This window comes from Chiloscyllium plagiosum, chromosome 9 (genome assembly GCF_004010195.1).
Source record: "Chiloscyllium plagiosum isolate BGI_BamShark_2017 chromosome 9, ASM401019v2, whole genome shotgun sequence".
NCBI classification, from domain to species: domain Eukaryota; kingdom Metazoa; phylum Chordata; class Chondrichthyes; order Orectolobiformes; family Hemiscylliidae; genus Chiloscyllium; species Chiloscyllium plagiosum.
The window spans coordinates 47,383,775-47,404,669 of record NC_057718.1 but is presented as its reverse complement, the minus strand read 5'-3'; the positions used below and the strand labels follow the sequence as shown (position 1 = coordinate 47,404,669).

The 20,895-nt window shown below is 40.0% G+C and overlaps 1 protein-coding gene across 4 annotated transcripts in view; it reads left to right on the top strand.

Moving 5' to 3' along the window:
• Nucleotides 1-20,895, top strand: part of atf3 (activating transcription factor 3) — a 54,161-nt gene that overhangs the window by 6,970 nt on the left and 26,296 nt on the right. The window contains exon 1 of one of the 4 annotated variants that reach the window (XM_043695869.1): nucleotides 18,838-18,995. The exons of 1 other annotated variant lie outside the window; for it this stretch is intronic. The gene's annotated coding sequence lies outside the window, so the exon portion shown is untranslated. 2 more of the 4 variants (XM_043695871.1, XM_043695873.1) reach the window with 2 other exon arrangements.

The window sequence follows — 20,895 nt, the reverse complement described above, 5'->3', positions numbered from 1 at the left end:
ACCATGGAGCTGGGTTTGACTGGTCTATAGAGTCAGACTGCCTCCAATGGGCATACAGAAATCCTAACATAAGTCCTTTCCTATCTCTTTGCCCAATAGCACATTGTCAGTAAAAGATGTGGGTACTTATCTGGGCTTGGGCAGTCGGTTAAAAGGCAGCCTGAGCAGAATTGGCCACATAAAATGGCTTTGGTAGTCAAAGGGCAGGTAGGCTCCCCAGTGGGAGGCAGGTTAGGCTAGGTGGTAGGCAACGGAAGGCCAAGAGCTGCATTTCATGAGCCCTTGCCTTCAACCCTGCTGGGGGGGGGGGGGAGGTGGCTGTAACATTCTGCCCATAGTTTATTAAATTATTCTTTTCCTTTCGCAGAATAAGCAACATTAATAAATATACTGAGACTTCCTAGTAGGGTCAATAAGTTTATCCAGTAAGTTATAGAGATGCATGGAATAGGAGGATTCAAGTTTCCATCTTTGTGTTGAGGTGGATGACCTTTGGCAGGTGTACTGTCTCAGTGGCTCTGAATAATGTAGTACAAAAGTTGGCTAGGAATTCCTCTCGGGGATAATTTCTGCTAATTTTTACCATTTATTTATATGTATACAAGGTGGGTAAGGACACAATTGGTTTGTTCTTGTATTCGAAACTCTCAATTTGGTCACAGAAACAATATGGTCACGGTTCAGAAATGATTGTATGCTTGGGATAAACTTGAGGTACATGCGAAAAGCCCGGCAGGAGAAACAGTAGCTGAATAATGGGTTACTTTCAAAGAGGAAATGGTTTGGGCACTGTAAAGGTATATTTACTCACAATAGGAAAGTGGGATAAACAGATCCAGATTTCCCTGCATGACAAAGGCAATTGAAATTAAGTTTAAAGAAGAAAAAAATGTGCTTATAACAACTGACAAGTAGTAACACAGAGTAATGCTAAATACAACGTTTCAGAAGGGAACTGAAGTATATATGAGAAGCAAAGAAAGATTATGAAAAAAGACTGGAAGCTAACATAAAAGGAAATCTCAAAGTGTCCTAAGTATGCATCAACAGTAAAAGAGTTTTTTAAAAGGAAGAATAGGGCTGATTAAGAACCAAAAATGGAATTTATACTTAGAGGTGTTCAGGTGTTAAATGAATACTTTACATCTGTCTTTATCCATGACATCGAGGCTGCCCAGGCCACAGTGATAGAGGAGGAAACTCAGTCACTCAAAAGACTTAAAATTGAAAAGGAGGACGTATTGGATAAGCTGTTGGTACTTAAAGTTATCCAGCTCTAGAACTGAATGAGATGCATCCAAGGATATTAAAGAAAGTGAGAGTGGAAATTGCAGACACACTGGCAATTATTTTTCAATCTTCCCCAGACATTGTGGTGATGCCAGCAGATTGGAGAATTGCAAAGTTACACCCTATTTCAAAAAAGATTGTAGAGATGAGTCCAGTAAGTATGGACCAGCCGTTGAACCGCTGTGGTAGAGTAGGGAAACTTCTAGAAACAATTAGTCAAAAACAAATTAATAGTCACATAGAAAAATGTTGAAGGGTCAGTATGAATTTGTTAAGGGAAAAATTCTGTTCAACTAATTTGCTAGAGATTTTCACGAGGTAATGGAAAGGATTAATGAGGGGAAAGCTGTCAAAGTAGGAAACATGGATTTCCAAAAGGCATTCAATACAGTCTTACACAACAGATTATGAGGAAAGTTATATCCTGGATCAAAAGGACAGCATCAATATGGACATCATATTAGCTGAGGGATAGGAAGCAGAGAATCATTTTTAATGGGTATTTTTTGGGATAGAGGAAGTTTGGAAATGGAGTTGCCATGGAAGTCAGAATGGGGAACCTTACTTTTCCTGAAATATCTAAATGATTTAGATCTTGGTGTGCAGGGGACATTTTCAAGGTTTGCAAATGACACAAAACCTGAGAGAATTGTAAACTGTGAGGAAGACAGTGTAGAACTTCAAAAAAGCATTGACAAGTTGGTGGATTAGATAGGTGGCAAATGAGATTCAATGCGGAGAAATGTGAGGTGATGTACTTTGGTACAAAGAACGAAGACAGAATAAACTTAAGGGTGTAATTCTACAGGGTGTGCAGGAACAGAGGGAACTGGTTGCAGAAAGACATAAGTCACAACAGGTGACAGGATAGATGGAGAGAGCTATTACCAAAGCAAATAGAATTCTAAGCTTCACAATTAGGGCCACAGAGTACAGGAGCAGTGAGTTTATTGTGAATTTTCATAAGATATCGGTTATATCTCAGGTGGAATATTATTGGGTACTCTTCTGGGAAACACACTATAGACAGGGTGTGAATGTATTGGGCAGAGTGCTGAAAAGGCTTATAAGATTGGTTCCAAGCTTGAGAACATCATTTATGAGGAAATATTGGACAAGTTGAAATGTTTTAACTTGGAGAGGAGAAGCCTAAGAGGAAATTTGAAAGAAGTTTTCAAAATCATGACAGAGTGGACAGGGAAAACCATTCCCACATATAAACAGACCAAGAGCCAGAGGGCACAGTTTTAAATTATTTTTCAAAAGAAGCAAATGTGAGGTGAGGAAACATGATATCACACAACAAGAGTTGGGAGGTCATGCTGCGGCTGTACAGGACATTAGTTAGACTACTTTTGGAATATTGCATGCAAATCTGGTCTCCTTTCTATCGGAAGGATATTGTGAAGCTTGAAAGGATTCAGAAAAGATTTACAAGGATGTTCTAGGATTGGAGGATTTGAGCTACAAGGAGAGGCTGAACAGGCTGTGGCTGTTTTCCCTGGAGCATCAGAGACTGAGACGTGCCCTTATAGAGGTTTATAAAATCATGAGGGGCATGGATAGGGTAAATAGACAAGGTTATTTCCCTGGGTTGGGGGGAACTAGGGGGCATAAGTTTAGCGTGAGAGGGGAAAGAAATAAGAGACCTAAGCAGCAACTTGTTCATGCAGAAGGTGGTGCATGTATGGAATGTGTTGCCAGAGGAAGTGATGGAGGCTGGTGCAATCACAGCGTCTGAATGGTGGTATATGAATAGGAAGGGTTTAGAGGGATATGGGCCAAGTGCTGGCAAATAGGATTAGATTAGGTTGGGAGATCTGGTAGGCATGGATGCTACAAGAATCGGTGCTGGGTCCTCTACTTTTTGCCATTTACATAAATGATTTGGATGCGAGCATAAGGGGTACAGTTAGTTTGCAGATGATGCCAAAATTGGAGGTATAGTGAACAGCGAAGAGGGTTACCTCCGATTACAATAGGATCTTGACCAGATGGGCCAATGGGCTGAGAATTGGCAGATTGGGTTTAATTCAGATAAAAATTCAGTACAAAGATGTGCAGGTTAGGTGAAATTGGCCATGCTAAATTGCCCATAGTGTTAGGTGAAGGGGTAAATGCAGGGGAATGGGTCTGGGTGGGTTGTGCTTTGGCGGGGCGGTGACTAGATTGGGTTGGGATATCTGGTCGGCATGGATGGGTTGGACCAAAGGGTCTGTTTCCACGCTGTACATCTCTCTCTCTATGACTCTATTGGACCGAAGGGTCTGTTTCCGTGCTGTACTCTTCTGAGTTTATGACTCTAAATAGTTAGGGTCTGGAATGCACTACCTGGAAGTATGATAGAGGCAGCTTCAGTTGAGGCATTCAAGAAGGCATTAGAAAATGCAGGAAATTTGCACTAAAGTTAGAATGCTGAGAGACCAAGTGCAGATGTGATGGGCTGAATGGCCTAATTTCACACTATAATAGTTTTGAGAATATTTATACTTTGATTTGAATTAAGTTAATGCCTTCCCACAAAGTTCAGAACTGAGATTCTTGCTCCCAATGCTATGCCAATTTTACTTCTCTCATAACAGAGTTAACAACCTACCATGCAAATAACTGTTCTTAATTGTACTATGGAAGCCTTTTTGCCGTGTTTTCAAGAAGTCATGGTACACTATGTTGAACAAAGGCATCAAAAAACTGATTGCTAGGAAGTATCAGTCTTAAATTATCTTTTCAGTTAGCCAAAATATCTTTCATGTGTGAGTCTCATTTGCTAATAGTGTCTTTATGAGTGATGAAGGCTGGGAGTATTGATGTGGTAAATATGAGTTTTGGACTCCTGCCGCCCTTTCCTCCTTCAATGATCATTTTGGACTCTTCACATAGCAAAGCCCACAAACCACATCTGCAAAATTCATAATCCACCCCTCTCCCCAACCCCCACCACTATTCACCCTCTCCTCATCGACTGATTCATCTGGAAGGACTTGATACATTTTATTTAAAATAAAACAAATGAATTTTGTCTTGGTGACTCATTTTCAGAAATGTCCTGCTTTTGTTAAATGAGGGGAATGTGGTTGGCAAATGCTTCCTCTTAATAAACTTAGTGAAAAGTTATTGCTTTTAATATTTTACCTCAAAAATCATATTCTTGAATTTGTTCAGATCCCTATGCTCAATTTAATATTTGTAGCATTGTTACATAATTCCCTCATAACTAGCAGCAATATTCGAATCAGCAGAAAGCCCAATTGTGTGGCTTTTCTGGGCGACTGCTGAAGCTTTGGCAACTGAACAGGAGGGCATTCCATCATAGCATTAGTGTCTAATCATATATTTTTGTGGTCTATTCTAGCAATAAACATGAAGTTCAAGCTCACCAGTGACTCAACAAGTAGTAAATACCAAAGTCACATAAACTAGGCTAAGTCCTGAATTGTCCTGGTTTAGCTCAATATTTGCACAAATATTCTTGGCCTCAGTGATTCCAGGTTAATGATGAGAAGGTTGGATCGCAATCAATGACTGGAAAATCTATATGTGTGGCTGTTGATTGAGTTCGGGTCTGCTTCAATTATGGTATATCCTCTGCAGTTCACTGATGTGTTATAACTCACTTGCCTGCACTCATATAGGAGTTCATTCGGGAAAAGTACCAGAACTCAATCAACATAGTGCTGTAACCTAGCTTCAGGAACAAAGGAAGGGAGTGAATCAAAGTTCCGGAACTTGTTCCTGATGTAACTTATGGAATGGAATCCAGGAGCCAAAATATTGTGGAAATAAAAGTAATCTTGACAGGAGCTTAGAATCATCATTAGTAAATTGTCAGTCTATTTCCTATCCTGCCCAATTTTCTTTCCCATACTCCATTGTCATTTTTTAAAAATGTGTTTACTGGCTTGGGCAGCATTTATCATCCATCCCTATTTGGCCAGAAGGCAGTTAAGAGACAATCATATTGCTGTAGGATTGGAGAACATACAGACTAAACCAGATAGGTTTTTCCCAATAATCGGCAATGGATTCATGGGCATCAGTAGACTCTTAATTCCAAATTTCTGTTGAATTCACATCCCACCATCTGCCATGGCAGGATTCAAACCCAGGCCCTCTGAACATATGTGGGCCTCTGGACTAACAGTCCAGCAATAATACTATTAGGTCATTGCCTCTTCTACCTACATTGTGTTACATACATTTGGTCTTTGTGGGTGGTAGTCATTAGGGTGAGGGATGGCAATGCTGGGTGACGGCACATCTAGAGTGCAAAACTGGACAACATTGAAATCAGCCAAGAGGACTATCTTGTCCAATCTTGCACTTATTGCTTCTGATGCAGGCAGCGCACAAACTTCGTGCGAGTGGCTTATTCTAATAATCACGTACCTCAGTTGGGGGTAACAGGTTTTTCTGCAAGGTTGGTACCTCTTAAATTTAATCCGCATGGTCTAAAGCCAAACTGGATCTCCCAAAAGGAAGGAGTTGTCCTCCTATCAGGTTGGATGCCGATCATCATCACCATAGTTATTCGTGACCTTGTTGCCTGCCAGCTGGCAAGATCTCAGAGTTGCTTGAGGGCATTGAACAAAATCATCTGCAGTTTCTGCATTGAAAGTCAGCATCCGAACACCAGCTATGCTACAGCCATCGTTTATGAGCACAATGACAAACAAATCACCTGCAGGACAACTATCTGCACTTCACATATATTGCAGTGATGCTTTCACTCTGTATAATTATTCCAATGCAAGTATTTAATAATTTATAAATTTGTTTGTGGGCGCTGAGTGTCACCAGCAAGGCTGATGTTTGTTGTTCATATCTAATTGCTTTTGAGAAGGTCAACTGCCTTCTTGAAGCACTGCAGGAGGGCATGTGGCTTGGATGCAGGTTACAGTGATTCTGTGCCTCTACTGCCTTTGCCTTTTAGATTTTGAAGGTGCTGTTGCAGAAACCTGAGTGAGTTGCTGCTGTACAACTGGCAGGCAGTACTCATTAGTTCCACTGTTTGGCACAGGTGAAGGGAGTGAATATTTAACATGGTAGATGAGGTGCTGATCAAATGAACTGCTTTTACCTGCACAGTGTGAAAATTTTATGTTATTAGGATCACAGAGATTCAATCAAGTGAAAAGTACCCCATCATGCTCATGTTTTGTGCCTTTTAGATAGTGAAAAGTCTTTGAAAAGGTCAGGAGATAAGCACACAATTCCCAACCTCTGACCTGCTCTTGTAGTCACTGTGTTTATATGGCTGATCCAGTCCAGTTTGTGGTCAATGGCAACATTACAACACGGTTTGGACAAAAGGTTGTCAATCTAAAATATCAGGCTTCTTGGATATGATTATAATTTGGAATCATTTCTGGTCCCAATTCCATGCTGGCTGTATGAATGTCCACCTGGAATAGCTTCCTGGAAATGACAAATTTAGACACCACATCCAAGTTTGTTGTCCAATTAAGGATGGGGAACAGGGGTTAGGTCCTGAGATGGCAGGCCTACACCTTTGGAAAGACAGCAACTGCAGTGGCAGGAGTATGGTATGGTACAGCAGGATGGGGACTGCAAGGACATTTGACATACTTACACATATTAGCTGGCAGCAGCAACTCTAATTTGCTGATGTTTGTGGCTCTGACAGGGCTAATTGGCCTTCAGTGGAGGCTTGGGCCCATTGGCAGTTTCCCAAATCTGCTCACAATGGACAGTCACTCATACTGTGGAAAGTTCCAGAGAAATTCAGCAGGGCTGGCAGCAACTGTGGAGACCAGAGTTCTCCTTTTGATTCTGGTATGTCTCTCCTTCGGAGCAGCTCAATAGACAGATTGGTTATTTACTATTGAGAGGTGTTTAGCCTCTGATGGTGATGGTGTGCCTTTGGGAAGATCGCCCAGGAAAAGAAACAGCTCAGCCACCTACCCAATGCTAATATTTCTCACTGCTTTCCCAATCCTACTTTCCAGCTCATCCTGGCAGCACGAAGAAGATTTTGCCCTCTAACACGATTCATCTCTTCTTGGGTGTTGGCCAACCTGTTAGGTATTTTCAGACATTTCTGTTTTTATTACCAATTTCCAGCATTGACATTTTTTTTGTTCATGTCTCACAACACGGTCTTTTAGAAGGTAAGATTTCTATAATTGTTTTGATTTATATTTGGATTGTTTTGTAGTTATGAAAGTATCAGGGCAGCTTTCGTTTTCCTTGCATGTCATCAATTTTTGTTCAATCACATAATTAACACGTTGCTAGTCATGCGATTAATACTTCTGCTACGAATGATTATATTGTTCTGTATCAGATAGCTTTTGATTGTTTCCAGCACCAAATATAATGCAAGTAGAACTATCCTTCAATTGCAGTTATTTAAAATTAAGGTTTTTGTTTTACAGAATTCTTCACAGAATGCCAGAAGTGAAACAGCATGGCATGCACACACACTTCCTGCTTCAGGAACCTTTGGGCAGTGATACTGTCTGGAACTGCCTTGTATGGAGAAGTTACAATGAGACATTAACCATGTTTGCTAAACACAGGTTTCACTAGCATGAATTGGATTGTATGAAGTCTCTGATTTCTTTGTTGGTACCTCCAATATTAATTCTCCATGCCACTCTGTGATCTCCACAAATGTCAAGTTAGTGAAATGTTTCTTCAATTTATAACTGTTTCCAGCTGTGCCCGTTTTGTTCTTCTGAAGTCTAAAATCTTACGTAAAAGCAACTTGAAGTTGAGATTTTGGTTCCCCATGAATAACTATATCATAAAGTTGATGAACTAATTTATATTAATGATTTTTTTATTGACCAGGTATGACACCGAAAAGGCCTAACTAATGTTAAGCCATACTGAAATGTCCCAAATCTGATGGAAATATTGACTTGCAAATTGAAATTCTGAACCAATCACTTTTTTTAAAGAAAAAGGTTGACTCGGTCTAGCTGGGTCAGTGACTCGCATAAGCAAGCTGAGCGTTTCACTTTCATGAGTGTTAATTCACCTTCTCCAATTTGGAGATGCCAGTGTTGGACTGGGGTGTACAAAGTTAAAAATCATACAACACCAGGTTATAGTCCAACAGGTTTAATCGGAAGCACTAGCTTTCGGAGTGCTGCTCCTTCATCAGGTGGTTGTGGAGTATAAGATTGTAAGATATAGAATTTATAGCAAAAGCTGGTGTTGTGTGATTTTTAACTTTGTACATCTTCCCTGATGTTGACTTGTGCAGTAGTGAAACCTGGGGGTGTAATAATGTAACCTGCACAAGATCTAGATCAGATTTTTTTTGCATTCCTCTGAAAGTGAACCAACACAGCATTGAATCAGTTGTGATTCGATTCACATCATTTATCTGCTTTAGACCGCAGTGAGGCAAATTAGTAACAACAAAAACCGGAAGTGTTGGAGAAATTCAGGAGGTCTGGCTGTACCTGTAGAGAGAAAAGCAGAATTTATATTTAGAGTCCAGTAACCCTTTGTGCCTTGGGTCTTCACTTTCCACTCCACCAGCCTCGGTACCCATAGGGTAAAAAGCTGTTGTTTCCACCACCTCCAGCAAGATACCACAACTAGACTCATGTTCCCCTCCTCTCTCTTGTCAGCATTCTATAAAGATCCTTTCCACCAAAACATTCTGGTACATTCCCAACACCACCTCTCATCCTCACGGCACCTTCTCATGCAATTGCAGAAGGTGCAACACTTACCCACTTACCTCCTCCCTCCTCGCTATCTAAGGCCCGAGACATACCTTCCAGGTGAAGCAGCGATTTACCTGCACTTCCATCAGTATAATTTACTATACTCACTGCGTCTCTTCTACACTGGGAGGACGAAACGTAGACTGGGTGATCACTTTGCCTATCACCTAAACTCCACCTGTGAAAACGCCCCAATCTTTCAGTTACCTGTCACTGCATCAAATCATCACATTCCCATGTCAACATTTCTGTCTCAGGCTTGCTGCAATGTTCCAGCAAGGCTCAGCCTGAAGAAACAATGTCTCATCTTTTCTGCCTTGGTATCTTACGGGCTGTAGGACTTCGCATTGAGTGTAATATTTTAGAGCATGCATAGCTACCTCTATGTTCATTACACTCCCCCACACCCCTAGGTCCTGTGTTGTATGGGTTGCTCCTTGCACAGCTAAACTATTTACAACTTCAAACATTTGCACTACTTATTAGCATCTGACCCAACATTTATGTCTCTCAGCTTATCATTAGTTCTCCCTTTATTTGCCTAGCCTTTTCTTTTCTCTCTTCTTCCCTTTCTCTCTGGTCACCACTTTACTCACTCCCATCAACAGTGTAAATACCATCATTTCCTGACTATTTTTAGTTCTTACAAAGGGTCACTGGACTCGAAACATTCACTCTGTTTTTCTCACTATAGATGTTTCCAGTCTGAATTTTTCCGGCACATTCTATTTTTGTTTCAGATTCCCAGCATCTGCTGTACTTTGCTTTTATTTTTAGCAGATAATTTATCAAATTCAATTAATTAACATTCGTTGCCTGAGCTTAAATGAATATTCTTTCTCTCCTCCAAAGCAGAACTTCCCCTGCAGTTTTCTGCCTTTTTTCTCATTGACTGCATTTTTAAATGTTCTCTTGCAAATGTTTCTCTCTGCCAAAACATCTATCTCAACTACTCGTATTGTGAGTGAACAAATTCCCTCAGGTTCAGACTTTTGGCAAAACAACTTCTGAATAGTTTATTTCACCATGTTTAATTTGACTGCTAATTTGGATAGCCTAGATTGATCCAGATAAACAAATCAATGAGAACATATATTTATATAGCATCTTGAAAGTAATGAAGCATCCCAATATTCTTCATACCAAGTCATGAAAGGAAGACTAAATATTTGGTCAGAAAGGTGGGCCTTAAGCAATACCTTTAAAGGAGGAAAGCATGGTATTGAGGTGGAGAAGAATAGGGACAGAGGACCAAAGCTTGAGACCAAGGCAACTGAAGTCTCAGCCACTAATCAAGGAACAATTAAAACTATGGATGCACAAAAAGCACAGAATTATAGGGCTGCAGGATTGTCAGCAGATTGTTGAATTGGAGGAGACTACAGAGATAGAAAGGGGAGTGATGTCTTGGAGGGATTTCAAATTAAGGATGAGAATTTTAAAATCAATTTCTTGCTTTACCAAGAACTGATGTTAGTCAGCAAACACGAGGATGATAGGGGATTGAGATTTGCAAGTTAAGGCCTGCCCTAGAGAGTTTTGGATGATCTCAGCTTTAAAGAGAGTAGAATTTGGGAAACCATCCAGGAATCATTTTGAATAATACTATAATTATTTTATTTTATATTTATATTCTATTGTATATCATAATATTTTGAGGAGGCAGTGATGTGGTAATTCAGACTCTCAGCTACTGTTGTAGGGACTTGGGTTCAAATTGCACCATGCCAGATGAAGTTTTAATTTAGTTCAGTAGAAATCTTGAATATAATGCTAGCCTGTTGGTGACCATTGAACCATTTCCAATTGTACTAGAAACTCATCTAGTTCATTAATGTCTCTGAGAGAAGGAAATCTGTCATCCTTACCTGGTCTGGCTTACATGTGACTCCAGATCCACAGCAATACAATTGACCCTTAACTGCCCCCTGGGTAACTAGGGTTGGACAATAAGTGCTGACTTAGCCAGAGATGCCCTCAACTCATGAACAAAAGAACAAAATTATAATATAATTGCAATATTGGATCTGGGTTTGGGTCTGGTGAGGTCAGGGTGGGATGTGCTGGTTCTGGCAGAAGGCTTGGGTTGGATCTAGAATGGTAGATTTGGGTCTCTATAGGGTTTAGTGTAGTTTAATAGTTATCTAGGAGTTAGAACAGTTCTAATTCCTGTAAACTTTCCTGGATAAGTCAATCAGAGCCCTTTGACTCTGACTCAGACTCAGAGTTGGGGACTTTTTTGCGGAGGATTCCAGGTCTGTCAGAAGCTTCCAAGTTAACACCAGGGGAGTCAGCTGTGTCCAGATTTCCACATAGTCCAATATGCAATTCCTGGTCTGTGTTGTTGCACTGACTATTTTCCTATTGGAAGATCTGAGTCAAACATTATTCTGTAAAATTAATTTACAAACTTGAAATGAGGTACAGATGTAACAAGGAAGGCAAATGGAATTTTGGCATTTATTGTGAAAGAAATATAATGTACAAGTAAGAAAGTGTTGCTGAAATTGTACAAGGCATCAGTGAGACCATAGCTGGAGTATTGTGTGCATTTTGGTCCCCTTACATGAAGAGGGATGTAATTGTATTGGGGATAGTTCAGAGAAGGTTCATGAAATTGATTCCAGAGATGAGAGGTTTGGCTTATGAACAAGGTTAAACAGTTTAGGCCTACATTCTGTGGAGTTTAGGAGGATCAGGGGAGATCTAAAAGAAGTATATAAGCTGTAACAGGGGATTGACAAAGTAGACATAGAAAGAATGTTTCCGTATGTGGGGCACTCTAGAATGAGAGATTATAGTTTAAGGGTAAAGGGTAGCAAATTTAAACACAGATGATAGGGAATAGACAATTTTTTAATTAGTAATGGGTTGAAGGGTTGTAGGCAGGAAAGTGGAGTTGAGGCTGAGATAAGATCAGTTATAATTATATCAAATGGCAGATCAGGCTCGAGGGGCTGATTTGTCTACTAGGTCTACATTATGTTCTTATGATTGATATTGGAAGCTTTTTGAGCATTCTTGGATATACAGGTAACCTGCATAATATATGGAGACTGTAACTAGTATAGATGACAACGGGGAGCCAGTGAGTGTGGTTACTTGAACTTTCGGAAGCTATTGATAAAGTGCTATGCAAAGGATTAGTGTGCAAAATTAAGGCACATGAGATTAGTGGTAGTATGCTGACATTTGTTTGGCAGGGAGGACACCAAGAAATAGGAATAAACAAGTCTTTTTCCAAATAGTGGGTAGTGACTAGTGGGGTACGACAGGGATCAGTGGCTGATTTTAGATAAAGGAAATGAATGTAATATCTCCAAGCTTGCAGATGACATGAAGCTGAGTGGGAGGATGAACTGTAAGGAGGATGCAGAAATTTTGATTTGGACAAGTTGAATGAATGGACAAATACGGGTTGGTAATGATTCGCCACAGCACATTTGCTGCTGCCGTTTAGCCACTGCCGGTTCGCCACCAGCATTTCTCCACTGGGGTCATTTTACCTCTGGAGACTATTTGCCACTGGAAATATTGTTTTCCCTCACGCCTATTCTTTCATACTTCTCAGTCCCCTTTATTTATACATCAACATAGTACATATTGATAAAAAGAGGTGAAATAAATATAATTTTATTGGTTTATACATAAAAATGAGTTACTAACACTTGCGGTGACGAATCATCCTCAGCAGCCAATGGGCGGTGGCGAAGCATTCTCGGCGGTGAAAGGGTAGTGGCTAATCGGCAGCGGCGAACGGTCCCATCCCGGCCAAATATATGGCAGATCAAGTATAATGTGAAATTATTCGCTTTGACAGCAAAATCAGAAAGATATCTGAATAGCAATAGATTGAGATAGGGGAAGGTGCAATGAGACCTGAGTGTGCTTGTACACCATCGCTGAAAGTAAATGTGCACGTAAAGCCGCAACCTTTCCACCTGAACCCTGGCAGTGAAGAAAGCAAATGCATGTTGGCCTTCAGAGTAACAGGATTCAAGTACAGGAGCAACAATGTCTTGCTGCAATTGCACAGAGCATTGGTGAGACACACCTGGAGTACTGTGTGCAGTTTTAGTCTCCTTATCCAAGGTAGGATGTTCTGGCTACAGAAGAAGTGTAACAACATTTTACCAGGTTGATTCCAGTGATAGCAGGATTGACTTATGAAGAGAGATTGGATCAGTTAGGATTTTAGAAGAATAAGGGGCGGTTCTAATAGAGAACTATAAAATTCTAACAGAACTAGACAAGGTAAATGCAGGAAAGATGTTTCTGATGACCAGGGAGTCCAGAACCAGGGGCCAGAGTGCAAGGATATGTGATGGGTCATTTAGGACTGAGATAGGAGAGATTTTGTCACCCAGGGAGTGGTGAGGCTATGGAATTCTCTACCACAGAAAGCCATTAAGGTGAAAACATTGAATGTTTTCAAGAAGGAGTTAGATATAGTTCGTGGGATTAAAGAATGTGAGAAAGTTGGTCCAAGGTACTGAGTTGGATGATTGGACATGATCATATTAAATAGCAGAGTAGACTCAAAGAGCCAAATGTGTACTCCAACTCCTATTTCCTATTAGATTAGATTAGATTCCTTACAGTGAGGAAACAGGCCATTTGGCCCAACAAGTCCACATCGGCCCTCCAAAGAATAACCCACCCAGACCCATTCCCCTACATTTACCCCTGACTAATGCACCTAAAACTATGGGCAATTTAGCATGACCAATTCATCAAGTCCTTATGTGTAAAATAGTATCACCTCTTTCCAGACCACTGGGACTGTAGGCTTCATGCTCATTTACCCCTGACTAATGCACCTAAAACTATGGGCAATTTAGCATGACCAATTCACCTGATCTGCACGTCTTTAGATAGAGGGAGGACCTGGAGGAAACCCACACAGACACGGAGAGAATATGTAAACTCAACACAGACAATGGCCCAAGGCGGGAATTGAACCTGGGTCCCTGGCGGTGGGAGGCAGCAGTGCTAACCATTGTGCCAACCATTGACATTATTTTCTGTTCATAATGTAACACAGCACTGGAGGAAGTATTTGCCATTTTATTTTAATAGCCAAATCTATTCATAGTTAATCAAATTAATAACCTGATCATATTTTACCTACTGTAAATCAAACACATACTGTTGGAAAGTCCCTCCTTCATTGAACGTTGAATGCTCATGGAACTTTTTTTTCAAAAATGCCTTGGGAAATTTTACTTTAGAAATAATATTAAAATCTCCAATGCATCAGTAGTTCTAATACATTAGAAATTATGAAATATTAAATGGAAGCTTTGGGAAAGCCTAGGCATTTCAATTCAGGTGAGTGAGTATTAAATGATTAATCAAAGTTAATGGAATGAGTTAACACACTGTTCATTCATTTTCTGAAACCCAGGATTAAGACTAAATTATTGGGTTGAATGGCTTCTTTGTTTGTTCATGAAACTGATTCAATAGAAGATCAATCATATCTGTAATCTAGAAATCCTAGAGGATTAGTCCTTTCTCTAAGATGTCTGCTTTTCAAAATTCAAGAATCATTTTCAAGTCTTCTAGAATGTCTGTCCTGTGTTTTAGAATGGCCAGATTTCTCATACTTCTATTCATCAAGTCCTTATGTGTAAAATAGTTTTACCTCTTTCCAGACCACTGGGACTGTAGGCTTCATGCTTTTAATGTAGAGCAGGTACAAAAATTTTCTGCTCCCATCCCACAGTAGGTAGATATACGTACAAATGTGGACAACTTTAGAAAATTTACCTTTAGAAAATTTTGATCAGGAAAGTCGCAAGAATGGATGATGGATGAAGTAAAAATTTCACATTCATACAAGTATACCATGGCTTCAATACAACAGCAGAAAAAGACATACCACTTATCATGAACATTTTTTGGAAAGCTGTGGGAAACTTGTTCATGATGTTATGATAAACATTCAATAAGTTACACAGTAGCAGGGTAATTTGCTGAGGTGAGGACACAGAAAATCTAGCCTGTGGTCTCAGGGATCCCCCTCCTTCCCCTACTCTCTGCACTTTCTTTAATGTCTTCACAGCTTCCGTAAAGTGTGGTTCCAAGTTTATTCCAGTTGAGGCTGAACCAACGTGTTATACAGGTTTATTGTAATTTCCTTGCTTTTGTACTCTTTGGCCCTTTTTATAAAGCCCAGGATTTACGTGTTTTGTAAACTGCTGTCTAAACCTGCTCCATTTTCTTAAATGATTTATGCATTTATACACGTAGTTCCCTCTGGCCCTGCACCTTCTTTAAAATTGTAGCTTTTACTTTGTTTTTTTACACAAGCTTCTTCAGATATCACAAACTGTCCATAGATAGGTTCACACTTGCTCTAATGGTGTGAAACATGAATTCCACATATCTCCTAGAAAGTGAAGTCTGCATTGGAGGAATCCCCAGTCAGCAAAAAAAAATCAAGACTACAGCGGCATAATTAAAGTCAGACAACACTCTTGGGATAGATGGCATTCCAAAAACAAGGATGCAAATCCTGGATATGTTTACAGATCTGTTTACAGCAAGTTGGAGGAAAGTGGAATTGCCTCAGAACCTTGGAGATGCAGCGATTGTCTCCCTCTTCAAAGACAAGTGAAAAAAATCTGATTGTTGAAACTACGTAGGCATTACCTTACTCTCCTTTTCAGGTAACTGATCGATGAGGAATTGCTAAGCATTGACCCACTACATTATCCAATATCTTTTAGCAGGGTGGTTCACATAGTAATGCGTTGACAAATCTTCAACCATGAAAATCGTAAGTAGCTGTGTTTGGGTAACATCACCCAGCAGTACTTTTAGAAGAATTGTTGGCTTGTAATGAATCTAAACTTGCACTTCAGATCAAAGATGCACAAGCAATGGTGATATGCTTTGTATGGTTGTTAATATCTCGTTTATTGAAAAATGACTCTGCCACTTTGAATGCTTTGGCTTTAGCATGTATCTTCTACATTATAAAGTAAAAGATATTCTATCCAATAATATTAACAGTTTACTGTAAGTAATTGTCTCTTAATGAACATTTAGTGAATATGATGTCTCCACAAAGTAACACACACCTTCAAAATGCATAATAAATGTGACTTTAAAGTTCTGATAAAGTGAGGATAAGGAATTCTATGGCTATTTAAGTGAAATCAATAAGCGTGGTCTCTTTAGACACACATTTGATTGACAACCTATGGACAACTGAAGAATATAAATAATACTCAATAACATAGGATTCTCAGTTGCATTTCTGGAAAGCGCCTTCCAACAAATGGTAATTAAAAATTTAGTTTTTTGGAGTCCTTCTGAAATTCTGTCCCAACAACAAAACTATGTGAATACTCTAAAACAACCATATATATTTCTACATATTGAACTTCTTAGAACTGCTTGCACTGGGAATATTGAGACATTTACAGACATTAATATTTTAAAGGGATTTGTGAAAGCAGAGGAAACAAAATCAAGACAAAATCATTTGGAAGAAATGTTTGAGAAAATCTCAATGTTTTGTCGAAATGTCTACGCTCAAATGGGAGACTAGTAAACTTACGAAACAGATCAAAATAAAGTCAGAAGAATAGTTGGCCATTACTCAGAGAAACTCACCTGTGTGTTATAATTGGTTGAAAATTGTGGTGAAAACCAAATTATTTTTGAGGGGCAATGAAAAGACTGCAAAAGGGGAGCAGGGCGGGAATTGTGTGTGTGCAGCTGCTCATCCATTTAACACTGAACTCTTAACTGAAACATTTGAAAGGTGGGGGTGGGAGTTACTAGTGTTGCGAAATCTTCTAACTTATATTCCACAAAAAAAGTTCTAAATTTGTTTTTTCCACTTTGCTATTATACTTAAAGTTGTGACAAAGTTCATTTGATGTCTGTCTCAAAGGATTTCTATAGCTTAAAAGCATTGCGACTGTAATTTAATAGACGCAAGGTGCACTCAACACCGGACCCTAAATCCAAGTTGCCTATATTGGGGATTGTGGTTTATCCTGATTAGAAAACCAACAATGAACTTCTCCTGCCTTATGTGCAACTGACTGACAATCAACCAAGAACTTACCATTCAATAATCAGAACACAAATATAAAACTTAAATTGTAAATATTCAAAAGTCATTAAAATTACAATTTAGGCTACTGTGTCAAACAGACTTGAACAGGAAAATAACAACCGTTTCCTCGTAGGAAGCACCAATGTTAATACCTATGAGTCTTGCGTTGTCGCCTCTAATGTTCTCTCTATGCCTCTCTATGTAAATTTAAACCTCTATTTATAACTACGCTATTTAATGTCCACTTTATACCAGGAAATTTGGAACTGCTATTAAGTAAGGGAAACATTGTACAAAATGTACATCAATAAACACGTCCCTAAAAGATCAGAATAGTCGATTACATATTGAACTGCTAACAAACGTTTGAAGAAGTGAATGTACAATAATCCCGAAAGACGAACGTTTCGACTTCCGTTTTTTTTCAAGCATTTCTTACGTAATTCCAAAGCGTGAATGACTAATTTCACCAATATCGGGTAAATTCCTCAAAATCTGACATTCGACGAGGCATAATTAAACATTACTTACCTTTGTAAAGGAACCCAGGTCATCAAATTCCCTTTTCAAACTTTGTTGACTACTACAGAAGAGTTGTGATCTCTCTCAGAGTCTGGTGAATTTATGTGGGACTCCGATCTATTCAATGAATAAACGCGCTATAAAGAGCAGTGATTGAGGGGATAACGCCGTGGAAACAAATTCCACCATTCGTAGTCATAAAAAACAAGTCAATTCAATGATCACATAATACATAACAGACCATCAGATGCCAGCAATATACAGTCAGTCATCAGTTTTAACATGCGTTTGCATGTTTTTAAGGTATGAATAAGCGGATAGGGAGGTTCGAATCAGTGTAAAGGTCAAAATCAGCGATACTCAGTGATCATGGTAATTACGGAGTTTCTGAAGTCTAATTTTCTCCAAGAAATACCTAGAAACAGTTCTGCGTTGATGCTGTTTTAAATTAATTTTATTTTGGAGTACGAATTATATACTGAATTCGTACTGAGTTTTATATTGGAGTACTGGTTATTTCAGGTTGGCAGTTTGAAAAATAATCGAACCAACTTTTTGAGATCCTTTGATCAAAGCCTTTTTTTGTGTAATCAACAATCTGTACTATCTGGGCGTTATACTGTAATATAAGGATTTGCTAAAGTAATGTTATAATGATTGTTACATTCTGTTGGGCTGATTTTGTTTTTGTTCCACAATTTCAGTTACAGGTCGTAACTTCTGGAGAATAAATATCCCGGTTAGATATCCGGGATTTTGCCAGAGCTTTCAATTCTAGGAAATGGAAAAAAAAGCTACATGCTTTGAATTCCTATTTCTGAAGTGGCTTGTCAGGTTTCGATTTGCCCCGCTTCATAAAACACAAGAAATGATACATTAGAAAATGTATCTGTGTCAAAGAAAAGCCGCGCAGTCAGCACGAAGGAGTCTATAATTGTTCACAAAATGAGATACATATTTTCGAAAACAACAGTGTCCTGGAAATCTCTTGTCTGTTTTAAATAAGCAGCCTAAAGCTCAGTGTTCAGCTCGTTTCCACATCAGATGCCTGCTATCTACGGTCATTTCGCTGCTCGGGGCCACATTTCTTCATTACTATGCCATCGCTGACTTTAATCAAACTGATGTGATCCTCTTATGGTGCGGGCAGCTCAGTTTCCTTGGATTGGGGTTGGTTGCATCACCAACGAGAAAGCTTCCCTTCTCTATAAATAGAATGACGTCAGGGGACTGGGCTTGTAAATACCAGAGGCTCGCACTCACTGTATATAAAGGCAGTGATGCAACCCCGAGCGGTGTTCCGCAAGTATTCGAAAAGCTGGAGAGACTCGACTGCTGGATATAGAGAGGCCGCCGCTTCTTCCGCAGCTGAGATTAGCCTCCGTCCCGGGGCAGGGCGTTAGGTAAGTGCCCCCCAGTGCCAGCAACTCGACCCCCTACCCCAGCACCAGAGCCTGGTGACAGGGAGTCGGGGAAGCCCGGGCCAACCGGGGGTTGATCAATAGTGATGGCCACACTTTCGTACTTTTTATTGTTTTCCGCCTGAGTCGAAAAAATAGCCGAGAGTCCAACTGGGTCTGGGATCTGGACGGGTTCGTGTTTTGTGTGTGGGATCCGTCCACAAGCGGGAATCATGAACTCAGGGAGTGATTGCTCCATCTAGTACTCGGTGGGTAAGGAGGCTCTTGTTTTAATCAGGTCTTTCTGCTTCGCGATAACTTGTTAGTTTTGAATGAGCCTTCACTCTTGACAGATCACTGTGCGCCAGGTTCTTAAGCGGGCTTTTCCTTTTTCTCTCACTTACTTTCCCCCCGGGAAAGAAAATGTGGCAAGTTATTATTTTCACCAGTGCCTTCTGGCTGTAGAGTTGTTATTTTAGGGGTTTGTGAACAGACCCCTCCCCATTATAAAGTAACCCAACGGCCCCAGATCTGCTTAGTCAGAAGAGCAACGTCAGTGGTCAGATGACATTGGAGGAGGTTTCTTGTAAAAAGCGTTGAAGTTCCCCAATCGTTTACTGGCTACAGTTAGTTCCAAAGTTCATAAGTTGTACTGCCCGTATGTGTACACATGGCGGAGACGTTGAGGATAGCACATCTGACAAGTGGGCGGGCTTTACAATACTATAGATCATTAAAGAGGTTATAGCTGGGTGCTTGAGGGCTGGGGTGTATCTCAAGGTAATCGGGAATCGTCAGCATGGTTTTGTGAAAGGGAAATCACTTTTAGTCAATTTATTTAATTTCTTTGAAGGAGTAACTTGGTCCTCTTGTCGTGCAGTGGTAGTGCCTCAATCCCTGCACCAACAGGCCTGAGTTCAAGTCCCACCTGTTCCGGAGGTGTGTAATAACATCTCTGAACAGGTTGATTAGAAAAATAAGTTAAATTAAAAACAAATGAAAGAGTAGCTTGTGTTGAACTAAAAGGGGAGCCTGTCAATGTACTGTACTGGATTTCCTGAAGGCATCTGACAAGGTCATGTAGTCATTATAGAGCACCTGGCTCATATTCCCCCATACCCTTCCTATTCATATACCCATCCAGATGCCTCTTAAATGTTGCAATTGTACTGGTCTCCACCACTTCCTCTGGTTATAAAAGGTTATTGCATAAAGTACGGTGTGAATATATCATCAGGGAGTGAAGATTGACCAACTGACTGGAAAGATACAGAGAATGTCCATAACTGGGTCTTTTTCTGCTCAGCAGGATGTTGATGAGTGAAATCCTACAGGAGTCTGTGTTGGGGTCTCAGTTTTTTACAACTTGTATCAATGAGTTAGATGAAGAAAGCATGGTCACTAAATTTATAGGTAACACAAAATAGGTAAGAATGTATGTTGTGAAGAGGACATTGCAGTCAGATATAGATAGGAGAAAGTGAGAACTGCAGATGCTGGAGATCAGAGTTGAGAGTGTGGTGCTGGAAAAGTACAGCAGGTCAGGCAGCATCCGAGGAGCAGGAGAGTTGACGTTTCGGGCATAAGCCCTTTATCAGATATAAATAGTTTAGTTTGAGCTAGTGGGTGAAATCGTGGCAGTTGGAATTTAACATGGGAAAATGTGAAGCTGTTCACATGGTTTAACAAAGCAGAGAGTGCCTGCAGAAATCCAGTGTAGAGAGATCTGTATCAGTGGTTCTCAAACTTGTCTTTCTGTGACCCTGTTTCAAAGCTTGAAAATGATCACAGATCCTAGGTGAGAATAGAGAGAAGGAGGATGAGAACCTGAGAGTGCCGGGGTCACCGGCACAGTTGACATGGCGATCATTACCCCAAAGTCTAAACTCGCAATCCGACTTGG